General features: G+C 42.0%; 1 protein-coding gene across 2 annotated transcripts in view; it reads right to left on the bottom strand.

The window, feature by feature from the left end:
- The window catches only part of USP9X (ubiquitin specific peptidase 9 X-linked), a 124,507-nt gene extending 104,197 nt beyond the window's left edge, over positions 1–20,310 (bottom strand). For both annotated transcript variants that reach the window (XM_029240274.1, XM_029240275.1), the window contains exon 1: positions 19,697–20,310. The gene's annotated coding sequence lies outside the window, so the exon portion shown is untranslated. The remainder of the gene's footprint in view (positions 1–19,696) is intronic.
- Positions 20,311–20,681: the final 371 nt, after the last annotated feature.

The raw sequence follows: 20,681 nt of genomic DNA, 5'->3' as shown, positions 1-20,681 counted from the left end.
TCGAGCAACATTGACTTAAAATATTAGACACAGTCACATACCAAATGTCACAGAAGGTATGCCTACTTATCAGTCTACTCTTTGTTAAAGGACAGATTAAGATAAACTCAGTTATTTATTAATAGCTCTTACCAATCTTTATCAAAATTAGTTAACACTTTTAGAAGTTAACTAATCCAATCATGAAATGCTGATCCAACACATTGAAAAGAGAGACTTCATTTCATTTAATCAATATTTTAAGCAAGGCAGACACATTATTGATAATTACCATTTTCAATGTGCATCCAGTAGGTACTCTTTTTGCCTGAAACTTCCACAATGAGATCGAATCACAAATGTAAAGAATTTGAAAAGGAAACCAAGAATTTGAAATTCCTTCTAGTCATTGAAGGAATGTTTGAAGTTACATATTATAGTTTTAAAATAAGTCTTGAAATATAATTCACATACTATATAAAACACTCTAAGTGTACCATTCAACTGCTTTTAGTTTATTCAGAGTTGTACAGCTATCACCACAATCAATTTTAGAATATTTTCATCACCCCAAAAAGAAACCCCATGGTAGCACAGTGGTTGAAAGTCCGCCTGCCGATGCAGGGGACACAGGTTCGTGCCCTGGTCCGGGAAGATCCCACATGCCGCGGAGCGGCTGGGCCTGTGAGCCATGGCCGCTGAGCCTGTGCTCCGCAACGGGAGAGGCCACAACAGTGAGAGGCCCGCGTACCGCAAAAAAAAAAAAAAGAAAAGAAAAGAAAAGAAAAGAAAAGAAACCCCATACCTATTAGCAGCAATCATTCCCCCTTCCCTCCTCCCTCACCCCCAGCCCCAAGCTAATCTACTTTTTGTCTTTATAGATTTGCCTATTCTGAACACTTCATATAAATGGTATCATACAACATGGAGTCTTTTATGACTGTCTTCTTTCACTTAGCATGACTATCTTCAAGGCTCATCCAAATTGTACCATGTATCAGTACACTTCATTTCTCTTTATAGTTGAAAAATATTCCATTGAATGGTACACATTTTATTTAGGCATTCATTAGTTGGACATTTACATTATTCTGCAGTATGATTTTATATATGTAGACTCCATTAAGAGAGATGTATGAAAAAGAGCTATCCTTCCAACTCTGTATGTCTGTGTACAATTAATCCTAAAGGTTCAAAATAACACTACAGTATACCATGAAGGCTGATGCTCAAATCAAAAGTGAAAGCTATATGAAGTTACTGAAAATGAAAACATTAAAAACTTTGAATATGGTATATAGGGACTTCCCTGGTGGCACAGTGGTTAAGAAACCGCCTGCCAAAGCAGGGGACACGCGTTCGAGCCCTGGTCCGGGAAGATCCCACATGCTGTGGAGCAACTAAGCCCCTCACAACGAAAAGTAGCTCCCACTCACCAACGCAACTAGAGAAAGCCGGCGCAGCAACGAAGACTGGAGGGAGGGAGGGAGGGAGGGAGGGAGGGAGGGAGGGAGGGAAAGGAAATAAACTGTTTTTTTAAAATGTGGTATACAAAATATAAAACTAAAACATTCTAATTCAATTATGGCACCCCCCCTTAGTATATTGAGACACTACTAAAAAAAAAGAGGCCAGACGTCAGCAGTATTTTTGACAGATCACAAATGAAATGAGAAGCAGAAGTGCTAAAAGCAAGGGAACCTCGTTTTTAAAATGGGAGAGCTGCACGCTAAGGTCCCTTTAGCTATGTTTTATGAAAAAGCAATTAATGTCTACGTGCTGTTGGCAACTGCAAGGCAAAAGAAGGCCGAATTAATAACAAGGGGAAAATACTAACAGAACTCATTTACTCAGACACTATACAGGGTAGTGGTTAATAAGAGTACAGAATGAAGATAAACTGCCTCAGTCTGAATTCCTGTTCTGCCACTTGCTAGGTGTCCAAGCTGGACAAGTTCCTTAACATCTATATCTTGTTTTCCTTAAATATAAAATGAGGAAAATAGCAGCTACCTTTTCAAGACTGCTGTAAGAACATAAAGAATTTATGCATATACAATATATATAGGCACTAAGTATTAGCTATTGCTACGAGAGGTTTACAAAGTAGAATACAAGAATATCTAAGAACTAAATTAAAAACCTATAATTTACAACACAGAAGGGCAACGTGAGCACCAAGGAAAAACATCTAAATTAAACTGGAATATATTAAAATATTTAAGATGAAATCCTGCCTGAGATTTGCTTCAAGATGGAGGGGGTACATAAAAAGAAAAGCCATGAATTGAAGCCAGTTGATGGGAGTTTATCTACATCTATGTATGTTTGATTTTTCCTTAATAAAAAGTTTGGGAAGGTGGGAAAATAAATTAGTTGAGAGTAGAGAATATCTACAAAAGCTTCTTAGAAGAACGATATCTGAGCTGCATCTTACAGAATAAAGATGAGTAGTACGCCAAGTAAATGTGTGTAGGGATGGAGCAAAAAAGGCATAAGAAACAGTACGGAATAGCCTAATGCAGTCAATGTGACAGTAGTTCAAAATAACAGAAGACCAGCACCAATTACCAAGTAAGGTTGATGGTATGCATAACTGGGTGGCATCCATAACCTTGGTTCTCCCACCTCTGGCATTGTAATTATTTTTTGGGGGGGAGGGGGGTGCCGCAGTGCATGTGGGATCTTAGACCTTAGTTCCCTGACCAGGGATTGAACCCGTGTCCCCTGGAGTGGAAGCAAGGAGTCTTAACCACTGGACCTCCAGGGAAGTCCCCAAGTGTAAAATTTTAACAAAGAAAATTTGGCCTAGGGGCTTCCCTGGTGGTGCAATGGTTGAGAATCTGCCTGCCAATGCAGGGGACACGGGTTTGAGCCCTGGTCCGGGAAGATCCCACATGTCGCGGAGCAACTGGGCCCGTGTGCCACAACTACTGAGCCTGTGCTCTAGAGCCTTCGAGCCACAACTACTGAAGCCCGTGTGCCTAGAGCCCGTGCTCCACAACAAGAGAGGCCACCGCAATGAGAGGCCTGCGCACCACAACGAAGAGTAACCCCCGTGGGCCGCAGCTAGAGAAAGCCCACGTGCAGCAACAAAGACCCAATGCAGCCAAAAATAAATAAATTTATACATACATATTAAAAAAATTGGCCTATACAAAAAGTTCACTGGTGGTAAAACATATGCAATCTTATTTAAACAAATCGGATATTCTTAAGGGTGTTCAATAGTTATCTCTATCCTTGCCCATCCCTTAAAGCATGTTTATATAGGTGAAATCTGGTTAAATAATTAAAGGTAGGGTAAAAAAAAAATCTATGCAAACCTGTTTATCTTGGTGACATTATAGAATACCAATTCCGCACCAGACCCTGAAGAGATAGAACAGTAAACAACACTCAGTTTCTGCCCTTAAGGAATTCACCTGTCTAGCCCCCTCACTACCAAAGGAACAGAATAGCAAGTATATTCTTTAAAATGTATTTCATAACCATGAATTTCACACAAAAAAGAATGAGAGCTAAGCTTAGAGACATTTGTTGGGATACATTAAAAAAGTCCTGGAGAGTGGAACGAATGTAGAATGGAATAAGCTTCCTGGTTTATATCTTTTGTTTTTTTGGTGGTGGTATGCGGGCCTCTCACTGTCGTGGCCTCTCCCGTTGCGGAGCACAGGCTCCGGACGCGCAGGCTCAGCGGCCATGGCTCACGAGCCCAGCAGCTCCCGTGTCCCCTGCATCGGCAGGCGGACTCTCAACCACTGCGCCACCAGGGAAGCCCTGGTTTATATCTTTTTTGATAATGAACGTGTTACTTTTTTTTTTTTTTTTTTTTACCTTTTGACCCACTTCACCCATTTCTCCCACTCCACCCCCTACCTCTGTCAATCACCAATCTGTTCTCTGTATCTATGAGCTTGGGTTGGTTTAAGATTCCACATACAAGAGAGATCATATTTGTCTTTATGTCTATGAAGTCCATCCATGTTGTCACAAATGGCAAAATTTCATTCTTTTTCATGGCCGAGTAACATATACACACATACCACAATCTCTTTATCCATTCATCTATCAATGGACACTTAAGTTGTTTTGGCTCCTGTAAGTAATGCTGCAATGAACATGGGCGTGCATATGTCTTTTCAAGTTAGTGTTTTCCCTTTCTTAGGACAAACACCAGAAGTGGAATTGATAGATCATACCAGTTTCTTTCTTTCTTTTTAAAAATTTATTTATTTTATTTATTTATTTTTGGCTGAGTTGGGTCTTCGTTGCTGCGTGTGGGCTTTCTCTAGTTGTGGCAAGCGGGCGCTACTCTTCGTTGCAGCGCGCAGACTTCTCATTTCAGTGGCTTTTCTTGTTGCAGAGCATGGGCTCTAGGCACGCAGGCTTCAGTAGATGTGGCACGCGGACCCAGTAGTTGTGGCTTGCAGACTCTAGAGCGCAGGTTCAGTAGTTGTGGCGCATGGGCTTAGTTGCTCTGCGGCATGTGGGATCTTCCCAGACCTGGGCTCAAACCCGTGTCCCCTGCATTGGCAGGCGGATTCTTAACCACTGTGCCATCAGGGAAGCCCTATAGCTTTTATTTTTAATTTGAGGAACCTCCATACTGCTTTCCACAGTGGCTGCACCAATTTACATCCCAGCAACACTGCACAAAGGTTCCCTTTTCTCCATACCCTCACCAACACTTGTTATATCTTGTCTTCTTGGTTTATTTCTAAAGGCCATATTTTAATTTGAAGTATTGAATCTCTCAAGTGCAAAGATCTTTCCAGATGTATTCACCAATAAGCATATGAAAAGGTTCTAACGGCATTAAACACAGGTAAATGGTTATTTAAGCCACAATTAGATATTCCTAAATCTCCACCCAAATGGCTAAACTTAAAAGGACCGACAGTACTAAATGCTGCTAAGGAACAATGACATCAAACTACAGGGCTGATAGGATTCTAAACTAATATAACCAACTACTCTGGGAAATCTGTTTGGCAGCATCTACTAAAGCTAAACACACATATACCCTATAACCCAGCAATTTCACTTCTGGGTGTATACCAAAGAGACCATCAAAAGACACATACTGGACCTCCCTGGAGGTCCAGTGGTTAAGACTCCAAGCTTCCAACGCAGGAGGCACAGGTTTGAACCCTGGTCAGGGAACTAAGATCCCGCATGCCACACAGTGCGGCCAAAAATATAGTAATAATTAAAAAGAAGAGGGCTTCCCTGGTGGCGCAGTGGTTGAGAGTCTGCCTGCCGATGCAGCGGACACGGGTTCGTGCCCCGGTCCAGGAGGATCCCACATGCTGCGGAGCGGCTGGGCCCGTGAGCCATGGCCGCTGAGCCTGTGCTCCACAACGGGAGAGGCCACAACAGTGAGAGGCCCGCGTACCGCAAAAAAAAAAAGAAGACACATACTAAAACAATCATGGCAACACTTTATAATTAGTGAAAACACTGTAAACAATCTGAATGTCCACCAACAGTAGAATGTATAGACAAATAATGGTATATTTCAAATAATGACATCTTAATGAAAAAGAAGAAATTAATCAATCATCTGTTGGGCAAAAAAAGCCAGAAGCAGAGTGCATATTGTATTATTCTGTTTATATGAAATTCAAAACCAAGCATGACTAATTCATTGAAAGATATGGGTCAGAATATTGGGGGGCAGGGGGTTGGAGGAGTAGACGCATAAGGGAGTCTTCTAGGATTCTGGAAATGTTCTATATGTTGATCTGAATGATAGTTATACAGATATATACATTTATAAAATTGTATCAAGTCACACACTTAAGACTTGTGGACTTAAACTGTATGCAAGTTATATCTCAATTAAAAACCAAAACTGGGGACTTCCCTGGTAATCCAGTGGTTAAAGACTCTGTGCTGCCAATGCAGGGGGTACAGGTTCGAACTAAGTCGGGAAACTAAGATCCCACATTCAGCACGGCCCAGCAAAAAAAAAAAAAAAAAAAGTGAAACTGTATAGTAGGTAAGCCACTCAAAACATAATGTCAAACTTCCCTTGGGAGTCTAAGGCACTGGTTCTCAAAGTGTGGTCCATTAAGACCCTTTCAGCAGATCCCAGAGATTATGTTTTCATAATAATAAGACATTATTTGCCATTTTCACTGCCATTCTCTCTCAGGTATACAGTGGAGTTCTTCCAGAGGCTACATGATGTATTATATCACAACAGACTGAAGGAAGGAGACAGAGAATCCACCTGTTTTTCATTAGGTCAGATAAAAGATATTTGCAAGAATGTAAAACAATGTCACTCTTCTCACTAACTTTTGTTTTGGAAGTTATTTTTCATAAAAGTATTGTTTACATTAACTTGCAATGAGTTTTATTTTTAAATACACACATAAAAATTTTAAATGTCTGTTTTAGTTTCTAATATAGTAATATATATCAATGGATAGAACCCTATGTTAACAAAAGCTCTTTGAGGTCCTCAATAATTATAAAGAAGTCCTGAGACCAGTAAGTTTAAGAATGACTGGCCTACTGATACACAATAAAAATGATAGGCTTCTTTTGCTACTTCTCTTACAGTGATGAAAAACAAGGTTATCAACGTTTTCTCTGAAACCGTCTGTGCCAGACAAAAATCACTGCTACTCTGTTTATCCACATACTTTCATTCTCAATTCAGAAAAAAACAATCTCCCCTAAATTTTATTCCCCCTGCAGGCCACATCACTTTTTAACAGCAGTACGTTCTTAAAGCTTAATCTAGACTTCAGATGAAAACTTAACCAAACTTTAAGCTGCTCTGCCAGCCAAGAAATTTTACCCCTGGTTACCAAGTCTGTAGTCCCTAAATTCACACTACAAGCTGTTGGGCAAACACAATTAACCCACAGGATACTAAATAAAATAAAGCCCTATACACACACACACACACACACACACACACGAAAAACAAGGGAAACATTCAAATTACATTATCCCTCCCTTTACCTGTCAATCCAATACTAACTCCTAAGCCTATGAACCCTTTTTTAAAACCTTTCCTATGTTCCTTTACTTGAAAATGTCTCTTCTCTACACTCCAGTTTTTTCCACATCTTTAGGGATAGAGAGAAAATTTACTAACTTTAAAAGAAAAAAAAAAGGTACCTTAAGTCGTCTCTCATCCAACACCTTGGTTTTACAGGTAACTAATAACCTTTTGGGTCCTCACTGTTAAGTGACTTCACAGAGGGCAGGATTCTAAAACTAAAACACAGCCCTTCTGATTCCAAATTCAGTACATTTCCACTGACTGTGTTATTTTCACTTCAAATATGAGCAGTTTTTTAAAACAAACAAAAAAACCCTCCAAAATAGAAGCCAATGGGATTACTGCAACTATTTAAACAATAACTTTATTCATCTATTTTTGTATATCAGTCTATTTCAAAAGCTGTAAAGTATCACCTATACAAACCATGGCGAGCCTACAGTTAACACTCAACTGGATGCCAGATTGTAGTCCCCTACATGCTGGGGGAGGGGGTGGTTAAAAAAAAAAAAGGCATGTGCTTTGATAATCCACTGTTTAAGTAGTGGAGCCACATTGGGAAAACAGTCATTCTATAACCCAGATTCCTTTCTCCTGATGACCTTTCAATAGATCTCAACAGACAGAAGCTCTCGGTGGGGAGAAAGAGTTGAAGGGGAAGATAATAAAGGTGTCTAGCTTTTTAGTTAAGTATAACATTCAGTGACAGAGAAGCCGAAGTCAAATTAGCAGCACCATCCTCATACAAGTGGAGTCCCAGGTACCTCATTCCTTTACTCCATTCCCTAAACCATTCTCTTATCTTTCAGCGAAACCCTTACAAATACTGTCTCAATTCCCTTGCTACCCAACTTTCCAACATGTCCACCATGATGCCATCAGAATTATCTTTCAGAAATAAACAACAGATCTAATTATCTCTACCTTTCACTTAAACTTGAAGGCCCATCTCATTACCCGCAAAACAAAAGTGCCCTAAAGCGGCACTAAGGTCGTCCCTTGTGCTCTAGCCTTACTCAAATTACCTTTCTAGTGTCATATCCCCAAATCCCCCTCCCCTCCCAATATCTCCAGTGTTTCTTCTACATTCTACTACCAGCTTTTCTGTAAAAACATTACACTTTCACACTTCCATTCGTCCATTTCAAGTAGTGGCGCTCAAATACTGCCCCCAGGGCACATTTGGCAATGTCTGGAGATACTTTTAGCTGTCACAGCTGAGGGGGTGGTGTACTACTGGCATTATGTGGGTAGAGATCAGAGAGGAACAGGAGAGCACCCCTACAACAAAGAATTATCTGGTCCAAGCTATCAACAGTGTTGAAGTTTAAAAACCCTGATCTCAAGTTGCTTTCTCTGCCCAGAAGTCTCTGCTCTAATTCACAGGGCCACCAAAATAGTGCACCTTTGAAAACCAACAAACCTCACTCAACACCAAACTAGAATGATTTTTGTTTTTCTCTTATTTATTTTGGCCTGCCTTGGGTCTTCGTTGCTGCGTGCGGGCTTTCTCTAGTTGCGGCGAGCGGGGGCTACTCTTCGTTGTGGTACGTGGGCTTCTCACTGCGGTGGCTTCTCTTGTTGCGGAGCACGGGCTCTAGGCGCGCGGGCTTCAGTAGTTGCAGCACGTGGGCTCAGTAGCTCTGGCACATGGGCTTAGTTGCTCCGCAGCATGTGGGATCTTCCCGGACCAGGGCTCAAACCCGTGTCCCCTGCACTGGCAGGCGGATTCTTAACCACTGAGCCACCAGGGAAGTCCCTCTTCATCTCTTTTACCATTCTATTTTCCACACCACTATTTAGTACAGCACTTATCACACTATATAGTCTGGTCCAACAGACGTTAGAGCCTAGGAGGTAAGGATTTATCTTTATATCCCCTTGTGCCAGAATAGTATAAAATGAGTTCAATTCAATCGTTATAAGATAGCAGTCACCCAGTCCAAATCCTTCATTTTACAATTTCATCTAGGTTAAATAATTTGCTCACTAACTGGCAGTAGTTACAATCATAACCCAAGCCCTTTGACCGAGATTAGAGCTCTTTACTACCAACTACACCTTCTCAATCAGGCTGAGAGGGGTTCTGACCACCTACAAAGGACAGTTCAGATTTAGACACTATCAACTGAGCCTCAGGAAACTTCTCAGAGCCACCTTCCCAGAGGCTGTTTTTGAAGAAACATAAAGAAACAAAAAAAGTGGAATGCTAAGGGGCTTCCCTGGTGGCGCAGTGGTTAAGAATCCACCTGCCAGTGCAGGGGACACGAGTTTCGAGCCCTGGTCCAGGAAGATCCCTCATGCCACGGAGCAACTAAGCCTATGCGCCACAACTACTGAGCCTGCGCTCTAGAGCCCGCAAGCCGCAACTACTGAGCCCGCGTGCCCAGAGCCCATGCTCTGCAATGAGAAGCCAGTGCACCGCAACGAAGAGTAGCGCCTGCTCACCGCAACCAGAGAAAAGCCCACACGCAGCAACGAAGACACAACGCAGCCAAATAAATAAATCAATTAAAAAATAAAAAGTGGAATGCCAAAAGAAAAGCATGGGGGGGTGGTACATGCTACCAGAGTTCGGAGAAAATGACGACCACTTCCAACTGGAGAGAATCAGGAAACAGTTCATGAAGATGGCTAGGTGGCTAGCCACAAAAGGGAGACGGAGTTCCAAGAGTAAAGCCACGGGAATAGGAAAGACTGGAGCATCCACATCAACTATGGATAATTTGATTACATGAGAGAACAAGAAATAACCTCAGAAAAGTAAACCAGAATTACATCAAAATGACCTAGTCTGGGTAGAGCCGACATGGTGAGAGTTTTCAGCAGTATTTGGGAAGAGAGCAGGAAGAGAAATGGAGGTACTCGAAGAACCTGATTTTTGTGGTTGTGTAGATGAACAGAAGCCAAAGAATCCTTCCATTAGTCTCCTTTCACTGATGTGATTCTTCTTCCCATGATGCACTGAGGATAACTAAGGTAATCCTCAAGTAGGAGTAATTTGAGATAGCTGACATATGGCTCAGATAATGACATCCGTTATGAGACAAGAAATACACCTACAAGCACTCCATTAGGCTTCTCCAACCCTCAGTCTAGACCCACAATCCCTCTCACCCTAGTTCAGCATGCTCCAAGTCAAAAACTCTCAAGAATTTTGGATAACTATATTGTACACTGATACTGTATATCAACTATAGTCAATAAAAAAAGAGTTTTGCGTAACTAATTGCTATCTATGTACGATGAACACAGTAAACAGATATATACAGACAGATTAAATATAAGTAAATGAGACTTTCTGTAGTCATTTCCACAAGAGTCTAGGCAAACACTGTGCATAGGCAGTACCCTCCTTTCATATATAACGCATTCCTGAAAATGTGATAGAAGACAAATATTTCAAAGCCAAACGATAGATTCACATGTTTCTAGGGGTTTTTCCAACTCTCAGAGTCAGAGTGAAGGAAAGTATTGTAAAATCCCTAGTTACACCTCACCTTTCACATACAAGCTTTATTACATACTCGCCATACTTAATTTCCTGTTTCGTTCTAATTATTTCACTCACCACTGAACAAAGTCAACCAACATAACCAATGAGCACAACCTAACCCTGTAAGGTTAAAGATTCATATCCCCAACCAGTCCCATCTCAAAGATATTAGGTTTGAGCTCCCCAGCTGATGCACTTTTGTTTTCCCACTCACTTATAAAAGGGCAAAATACAACTGAACTTACAAATCAACACACAAGACAGTGCTGTACAAATACAGCAAAACTGCTGAAACAGAACAGTTCTCAGGCAGGCAATACCACCCTGCAATAAAAAGACACTTCAGCTAATGGACAGAAGTCTGAACTTGACTTAAAGAAGTCAAGTGTATGGGCTTCCCTGGTGGCGCAGTGGTTGAGAGTCTGCGTGCCAATGCAGGGGACACGGGTTCGTGCCCCGGTCCGGGAAGATCCCACATGCCGCGGAGCAGCTGGGCCCATGAGCCATGGCCACTGAGCCTGCGCGACCAGAGCCTGTGCTCCGCAACGGGAGAGGCCACAACGGTGAGAGGCCCGCGTACCACACACACACGCACACAAAAAGTCAAGTGTATTAAGTGTATTTATAGCATATTAAAGTATTGAATATACAAAAGTCAAATATATCACAGCTGAGGACTAACATGTTTCAAGTGGAAAAGGTACAGAAATAATCAGAGCTCAAAGTTCTTGTTAAGAAATCCTTCCTCTTTATATAGTCACAATTATAATATACAACTCTTACCTCCTTTCCCAGTCCACAGAACGTTTTTTGGGGGGTGGGGTGGGGAGGATTAGACTGGAACCACGACTCACAACAGTGAAAATAAAGATTACTGAGAAAATGAGATAGCTAAGAAAAAACAAAAACACAAAAACATTAATTCAAAAAAGTCTGTGGCCGGCACTTCCCTGGTGGTCCGGTGGTTAAGAATCCGTCTTCCAATTCAGGGGACGCGGGTTTGATCTCTGGTCGGGGAACATGTTTGATCCCACGTGCCGCGGGGCAACTAAGCCCGCACACCACAACTAGAGAGAAGCCCTCTTGCTGCAATGAAGACTCGACGCAGCCAAATAAATGAATTAATTAATTAAAACAAGAAAAGCCTGGGGCCTTTTAGTATATATGTGAACCATCCTTAAACCTCAATAGCCACCAAAGAAGAAAAGCAACAAATGCATAAAATGAAACAGGCCAAAGAACAGTTAAATTATACTCTCGATGTTACTGCCACTGGCAAAGAACAGGAAGCCCCTTTGGAGATTGAAAAAACAAAGCAACAGAAGTGGGAAAGCATAGGAAGTGTATGGAGAATCCTGAGTCAAGTGAATGGAGAACAGCGGAAAAGAAAATTTTAAACGGTGGGAAAGTCGGAAAGTTATATTAAAACCAACTTCACGGTGAGATTTTTGAGCAGTATTTACCAAAACAGTATCTAAAAAAGGAACAGCGGAGTGAGGAAGGACCCCAAAACGGTGTCTTTAGGCAGGATGAACAAATGGCACACTCTGAAGTCCTGAAGCAGAAGTGGAGGCAGAGGACATGAGGAAACATGACTTAGTAAACTGATTAACTGCTAAGAACCTTTGATCTAACACACATCCAACATCTAATAATACGGTTACTTCTACATGATGGAATTATTAGAGGTGGGGTTTGTGTGTTTTGCTCTTTGCTTTTATTCCCTTATGCTACCCAAACTTTTTCTTAATCGAATAGATTACAATAATCTCATAATCAGACAGAAGTTATAAAGAAAAAGTATATAACATCTTTAGAAAGCTTTCTATCAAATAATAAATTGGTTAAAGTATTTAATGAAATAGTTTGATAATGCCTCTTTCCAATTTAGCTTTCCTTTAACATGAGTATCAAACACCACTGCACTGCTTTCCAAATGGCGCTCTTTGTCCCCAGACTCTAGCTCTAAAGGGTTTGTGGAAATTAATTTTTAAACTCCTTCTAACCAGTATGTATGACAGGGACAATTGTGTTTTGCTCATCTTGTGTATCCCTGTTACCTGGTATAATACCTAGCACATAACAGGCATTTAACAAGTAATTGTTGAATTTAAAACAAAGTACAAAATAAAGATTCAAGAAAAATTAAACAAAGTGATCAGCCTGATAAAAAATAGGATATGCTGGATTTCATCTCTAAACCAGTAATTCTCCAAGGGTAGTTCCATGCTTGGGAGCTTGTTAGAAATGCACATTCTTGGGCCCCATTCCATACTTAATGAATCAAACTCTGGGGGCAAGAGCCAGCAATCTGTTTTAACAAGTCCTCCAGGTTTGAGAGCCACTGCTCTAAACCAGGGCTGCCAAACTATGGTCACAGATTAAATCTAGCCTCCTGTTTTTGTACAGCCCACAAAATTGAGAATGGATTTCACACAGCGTCATTTACAATCAACCTGATGACAGGGAATATGAACTTTAAACCCCAAATAGGCAAAATACTGTATTACTGGCCTCCCCCGCAATTCTCTTCTTCTCATTAGACCTAAATTACAATTAATTGTACTCAACTATCATTATATTTTGAATTTCATCAATGAAAAATTTACCTAACAACCTCGATTTTGCCTCTTAAGAACGCAAAGCCTAAAGCCTATAATATTTACAATCTGGCCCTGTACAAGAAAAGTTTGCTGATCCCTGCTCTGAACCCTGACAGTGTTATCAAGGAGAGCAACCAAATCTTTCTACACTACCTTGATCAGGAATACTCTGTTAGGCAGAACATGGGTCTAACACCATATAATTTCCCTGTCCAAGTTAATCGAGTAGACTTATGTAGAAGTTCTAAGTAACCAGCTAAGAAAAAAGACCAGAAAAGAGAGATGTAACCAACAACCTAAACTTACAACTCTCAGTAACCACCAAAGTCAGTAGGAAGGAAATGAACACAATAGGACAGGAAAAAGAGGTTTCTCCTACTCCTTTTTCTCTTCCTAAATTTTCTTCTTCCCACTTCACAGGTAGGTAGCTGAAGATGGGATCCAAGACTTACCAGCTCAAAACTGTCCCAAGGAAAATAATTCCTTCGATAACGGTTGGCCAATATGGGTCTAAAGTGTTCAAACCATACATGATTGATCAGTTACAGAAAGGATAAACAGAAAGGGGCTATAATATTATGATACAAGCCGTTATAGATATTAGAAATCAAACATTCCCCCACATTTTGCCTTTGAGGCAAAGTTATTGTTTACAATGTTATCATGGGGTTTTTTTGTTGTTGTTTTGGCCACACCGCATGGCATGTGGGATCTTAGCTACGTGACCAGGGGTGGAACCCATGCCCCCTGCAGTGTAAGCGTGGACTCTTAGCCACTGGACCGCCAAGGAAGTCCCAATAAACAATGTTATTCTATGCACTCTGTAATACATAAAGGTAAAGGACAGAATCCCTGACCTTATTTATCCATTAGGAAGAGATTTAAGTGTGAATTATATGAGTGACTACAAAGGTCATGGAATTCAAAGAATTTAATAATTAACGTGACTTGTTAGATACGGAAATAGCTTCACACAGAAGGTAGTCTATGTACACTATCTTAGTGAAGTTACTTCACCTCGTTGAGCCATGTTCCTCATCTGAAAAACAAGGAGTTTGACTAGATCTAAGATTCCTTCCAGGGCTGCTCATCATAAAAGGATTATTAGGTCAAGTTAAGTGACTCCAAGTAATAAAGAGAATTAGAAAAACAAAACCCAAAGACATAGAGAAATCATACAAGAAAATGATGAACTGAACGTCCAACAAATAATTATTGAATGTCTATGTGCCAGGCACTTTCTAGGTGCTAGGGATATGTCAGTGACTTAGGATCTTGAGTCTGACCAGACGGATGCCACCAACCTAAAAGAATCTGGAGAACAAATTTAATCAAAGCATCTGAACAAAATAAGTAAAACAAACAGAAAAACACACAAGCAGTGCAGAGATAACTGACAGAATCAATACAGAAAAGGAATGGCAGGAGGAACAGGTGACACCAGAGTATGTAGTTACTGGCCCAAAATTAAAAGCATCGTAAGTATAGCTATTTCTAAAGCCAATACTAAAAGAATCCATTTCTACTGTACTTGACATTTGGGCTCACTAGAGAAGGCTGGCGTTCATAGGAAATTCTATTTAACTTATTTAAAAAAGATGAAAGGTAAAAGGAAAGTTCCATCAACTTATACCAAAACTAGTATATTTCTTATAACAACTTAATTCAGTCCCCTTCTACGAAGCACAATAAGGAATGACAAAATTAGAGCTAGGAAGGACTTTATACAGACCAGCTAGTCCAATGGCCCTCACTTCATATAACGTAAGCTTCTAGACAACAGTAATCTCTAGGACAGTGCCTGGCACAGGGTAGATACCCAATAAATATTTGATGAAAAGGAAGCTAATGCCTTAACAGATATTAATAATGTTAGTATTAGAGCTGGAACCCTAACTCTAAGATGCTCAGTAAGAGATAATAAATAAATGTGTGTGTATAAACTCAGAATCTCAGATCTCTTTTTCTAAAATAAATTGCCAAAAAATAACCTAGCTGCTCATCAGAATATTTTGAGTTTAATTAAATGCCCAGTTCCCACCCCAAACCTACTCAATTATAATCTCCCCAGAGTAAGACCTAAGCAAATACATTTTGAAAAAGCTGCACAGGTGATTCTGATACACAGCTGAACTAGAAAATTACTGTTAGACAGTGACTGAAAATAGAATTAGAAACCCACTGGCTATCAAATGCATGTAGAGTGTGAGAGTGTACTGAAGCCCAAAAGGTTAGCACAGGCACACTGAAGAATAAATTTAAGTGAGATATCTCGTCTTAATAGTATGCCTTTTCACACCTTATTCCTTAAAAGCGTATTACATTGATCATTACTTTCCACTCAACAGTAATAACTGAATGGTAAATTCAAACTCCAATATACATAAATATCAGGCATTTCATGACTTCTTTTTTCCTTATGACAGACTTTATAACATAGAAAATAGGACAGTGATCATTAATTTAACAGAAAGATCTCTGACAAATCTTGTGCCACATTAAGAATGCTCATAGATTCTACATTAGCAACCCCCCAATATAGAATTTAGCACAACAGACCAAGGAAATTAAGAGAAACAAACACCAAATAAAGATGTTATTACTATTTCATTCATTCCATAAAATTACCAACCAATATTGCAAAAATGCAAAATAAAACCTTTCATTTTGAAAACTTTTTGTGAAAATTACACTGACTTTAAACTAAGCTAAATAAAACTCAGAATTCTCAAATTGAGATAATAAAAATTCACATGATACTAAATGTTCACTTATGGGATATGATTTAAATAGATCACTGGGAGAGAAATGCCTAGATTTTGCATCTTTTAGGAATGTTAAGTTGCCTTACATTATTTTAGTCATAAAAAGACCCACCAATTAAACTATCAACCTGAACATGTTGGGAGACATATGGAAGGGGAAGAACCTGTTTGCTGCGAAGTTTTAGCATCTCCCTTGGTCAATCAAGATACTTCCCAAATTGCAGACTATTACATTTTTATTAAAATTTTAATCTAAAGCCTCTCTGGTACAGGAAACAAAGCAAAAGTCCTCATTTTTTTAAAAAAATAGTAATCAGTGTCATTTCACTAACATGGCAGAGCAGTCGAAGCACCACTGGTTGAACCTGACAGACCTTAGTCCTTTATCTGTTTAATGGAAATAATATGATCCATATACAGTGATAAATGGAGTGTTTAACATAGTGCTGGCACATAATTAAGTCACCAAATGACAATTGTAGTGATAACTGAAAACAGTTGAAGAAGAAAACCATCTTATTTATCCACTGGAAAGTTCAACAAGAACATGCTAACAGCAATAACAATGGTTTTCAACCCTGACTGCATGAGAATCACCCATAATCCTTTTATTTTTTAAATTAAAAAAAAACATCTTTATTGGAGTATAATTGCTTTACAGTGTTGTGTTTTCTGCTGTATAACAAAGTGAATCAGCTATATGTATACATATGTCCCCATATCCCCTCCTTCTTGCGTCTCCCTCCCACCCTCCCTATCCCACCCCTCTAGGTGGTCACAAATCACCGAGCTGATCTCCCTGTGCTATGCAGCTGCTTCCCACTAGCTATCTATTTTTACATTTGGTAGTGTATATATGTCCATGCTACTCTCTTACTTCGTCCCAGCTTACCCTTCCCCCTCCCCGTGTCCTCAAATCCACTCTGTACATCTGCGTCTTTGTTCCTGTCCTGCCTCTAGGTTCGTCAGAGCCATTTTTTTTTTAGATTCATATATATGTGTTAGCATACGGTATTTGCTTTTCTCTTTCTGACTTACTTCACTCTGTATGACAGACTCTAGGTCCATCCACCTCACTTCAAGTAACTCAATTTCGTTTCTTTTTATGGCTGAGTAATATTCCATTGTATGTATGTGCCACATCTTCTTTGTCCATTCATCTGTCAGTGGACACTTAGGTTGCTTCCATGTCCTGGCTACCGTAAAGAGTGCTGCAATGAACACTGTGGTACATAACTCTCATAATCCTTTTAAAATACACCGCTGCCCAGGGCCCATACCAGACCAATTAATAAGTCTCCAGGAATGGGACGCGGGCATCAGTATATACTTTTTTAACCCCCACCCCCGCCCAGTGATTCTAACGTGCAGTCAGGGTTGAGGTCCAACACATTAACCCTTTCGCAAGTATTAATGTTAGACTCTATGTTAAAATTAGAAAAGAATTTAACAATAAATACGATACCTATCAAAAATACAGATCCTCAGAGAACTAAAACCCTGTTATCCAATTTTTTGGGAAAAAAATTTCAAGATTCAGAAAACATACCACCAATAGGGGAAATATAACCTGATTTAAACAAAGTTTGGTTCAATATTAAAATTCTGAAACTTAAGTACAAAAACAATGTTTTAAAATTGACCTTATGAAACAAAAAATAAGCTAAAAGAATGCTTGCTGTGTCCAACTAATCAAGAACTTGATGACTAGCAAATTCACTAGAAACATCCATTTTCAAAAACTAAGCAGCATTATTAATATCATATCAGAAAAATTATCTTTCAGGAGATATTCATAAAATCTCTCATCCTCTTGAGATGTCAGAAAATTTATTTCAAGAGTCTGGAAGAAAAAAGATCCAAAGTAAATCCTACTGAAGCATTCCACTGATAAAACAAGGAAACTATGGAACACCAAGAGATTCCAATAATTTGGTGAAAGGTAAAATCTGCCCTTCAAAGCTACTTTCTAAGGAATTTAGATTCTCACATGTACGGTTCTTGGTGTTATTTAATCCCTCCAGAAATTTTCCTTCTCAGAAACTACCAAGGTCAGCAAATAAAAGGAAGAAAAGGCATGAGAACATTAAAATAACACGTTAAGAATTGCAAATTAAGTGTTCATGCAAGAAATATTCAAAAAAGGCAAAAAAAATACATATAGTTCAAAAGTCTTATTTTTAAATGAGAGAAAACAAAACATAACATGCTATCAGAAACATTTTGAGTTTGCCCTTGGTACACCAATCTCAAATATTTCTGGTTTTCACTCAAATCCAAACACTGTTACAAGTATGACAAAGCACATGGGTTATAAAATTGAGAAAACAAATGTTGACATCTCTGTGTATTTAACACGTAAATCTTTCAGAACTAGGAAGGCATTTGCTGAAACCAAAATGGCAGCCCACTGAATCAGTAGACCAATGAGATCTAAAAGAGTTTGTAGTCTCTATTTTTAAGTTCAAGTATACGGATTAAAAAAGCCAAGCTAGTCACGGTTAACGAATCCTTACCATATAATCACTAAGAATAGAGAATGAGCTCCAAGAGAGGTTAACTGTCTGCTGAAAAGCTTCCTAATCTAAAAAACCCCGAATTCTTCCTCAGAAGTTAAGGTTTACAAACGTTATATAGACTTAGACTCATGGGTTTCATGGGGACTCATGGCTACAAATATATTTCCCTCCCCTCAAAATAAAGCATAAAAATTTAACCTAGAACTCGCTCAGTTAAATTCAAAGACTGTCTGTAGAAATTACACACACCTGTAAACTGCACGATGCAAAATCCAATTAACGTTATAACTATGGACTTTGCAAAAAAAATAAGCTTAATTTAAGCAGCTTCAGTTGAAGATCTTAAAAGTCACTGCGTAAGTTCCAGTCGCCCCAAAAATCCATACAAATATTGCAAAACACGTATACACCTGCTCCATAACTCTTTAACTTAATATTTCACAATGAATGAAAAATAAACCGTTTCTCAAACCCGAAGCGTCACATCACAAGAATCTGAAGGCTTTATCATTAACAAACTCGTACATGCTAATATTCTTTGCAGAAACAGTTAAAAATAGAAAGGTGGTCGGTCCAAGCTCGCTTGGAAGCGATTTCTCCCTCAAAACATCTTTCGCGGCTTTGGCCCTCCGTAAATAAAAGAGGGCGAAGGAAGCGAAGGAGGCCGATAACCCGGAACCCGGCTCCGTCTCCCAGACCACAGGGCCCAGGAGAAGCTGCGGGTTATCGCAGGAGGGCGGGGGGAGGCGGACAAGTCGTCGGGCCCGATAGCCAGGCGTAGCCGAGGCCTAGCTCTACGGCTCCAAATCACTCCACCTCAGTAATGGCGTTTGGTGTCAAGTAGAACGAGACCGGGAAGGAAACCGGCCGCGAGCCCGCCGAGCGCCGGGCTGCAAACCCCGGGACCTGGGGGCGACGATCCCCCGGCGCCGACCCGGCCCCGGACTGCGGATGCGGGGGCTGCACGCCGCGCCCGGAGACTCCATCCTCCGACGCGGCCCCAGACAGGACGGGAAGGGGGAGGAGGAGGAGGGACGGAGCCGTCAGCCATTTTCCCTTACAGTCCAAAACACACAGACACGCTCCCGGGACGCCGGCTGGGCATGGAACGGAGCCCCGCGGCCCGCCCCGCGCCGCGCGCGCCCGCCCCGCCCGGGGCCCAGGCGGGAGAGCCGGGAAGCCCCCAGCCCGGCCCGCGGCCGCCGCGGGAGGAACCGCGCGTACGCACACCCCCCTCGCCCTCTTCCCTCCCCTCGATCCAGCTGTTGGCCCCGGAAAAGCGCGTAGTCCCGGCGTGGCTAGCTACCCACCGCACGACACAGGCGTCTTCTCTTCAGAAGCAGGATACACAGAAGCGGCAGCAAGGCTCAGTCCCAGGACAAGGCCGACCGTGGGTGCATCCCAGGCCCAAGGGTGACGGGCGACAAAGTGTGTCGAGAGGCTGCAGGCGTAGGAACCAGGGGGCTGCACAGCGACGCCCGAATTCGCTGCTCGCCGCGCCCGCCCTGCAGCAGCGGTGGCCGCGGCCGCCTCCTCCTCCTCCTCAGCCGGCGGCGGCCCTCTTCCCCCTTCTCGCCTCGGGCTGGGGCTCTCTCTGAGCGCAGACGGGCTCCGGGCGGTGCGTTTCTCCTGCGTCACCTCCTCCTGCTCCTCCTCCCGCAGTGGCGGCTTCACCTTCCACTGGTCGCCGCCTCTGTCCCCGCTCCGGGCCTGGTCGCTTTGCGGCGGCTTGCTCCTCGCTCCCGGCGCCGAGCAAAGCACCGGGCGCTGAGGCGGCCGCCTCCCGCGAGGCCTGTGAGCTGAACGGGGAGGGGCTCCGCGCGGCAGAGGCCCGGACGGGCCGGGTGCAGGGAGGTTGCGGCTCCGGCGACGGCGGAGACTAGCTTCCGCAGCCGCGGCTGCCCGTCCTCCTCAATATGGCGGATCCGGCAAACCAAAAAAAAAAAAAAAAAAACAAAACCGCTCGGCCAGTGGCAGCGGCGGTAGCGGTAGCAGCAGTGGCGGCGGTGGAGGCAGCAGCGAGACGGCGCAGACTCCCACCAGCCCCAGCACCGCCCAAGGCCCTGAGGTTCCCCGCCCCCGTCGAGCCCCGCCCCGCACGAAGCCCGCCCGCTCTAGGCCCGCCCCGCACCAGGCCCGCCCCCCAGCCCTCCTTCTCCTTCTCCTCCACCCCACCCCCCTTCTCCCTCACCTGCTCCTTATGCTCCCTCTGGTCCCCCTCCACCCGGGGCCGCCTTCCGCCAGGGAGGAGTGGCGCGTGCGTCCGGGAAAGCCGGGCCAGGCGTGAGACGCTAG

Source organism: Monodon monoceros, unplaced genomic scaffold (genome assembly GCF_005190385.1).
Source record: "Monodon monoceros isolate NGI ecotype Baffin Bay Population unplaced genomic scaffold, NGI_Narwhal_1 Super_Scaffold_22, whole genome shotgun sequence".
Classification (NCBI taxonomy): domain Eukaryota; kingdom Metazoa; phylum Chordata; class Mammalia; order Artiodactyla; family Monodontidae; genus Monodon; species Monodon monoceros.
The sequence above is the reverse complement of the archived record's forward strand: the minus strand, read 5'-3'. Positions and strand labels throughout refer to the sequence as shown.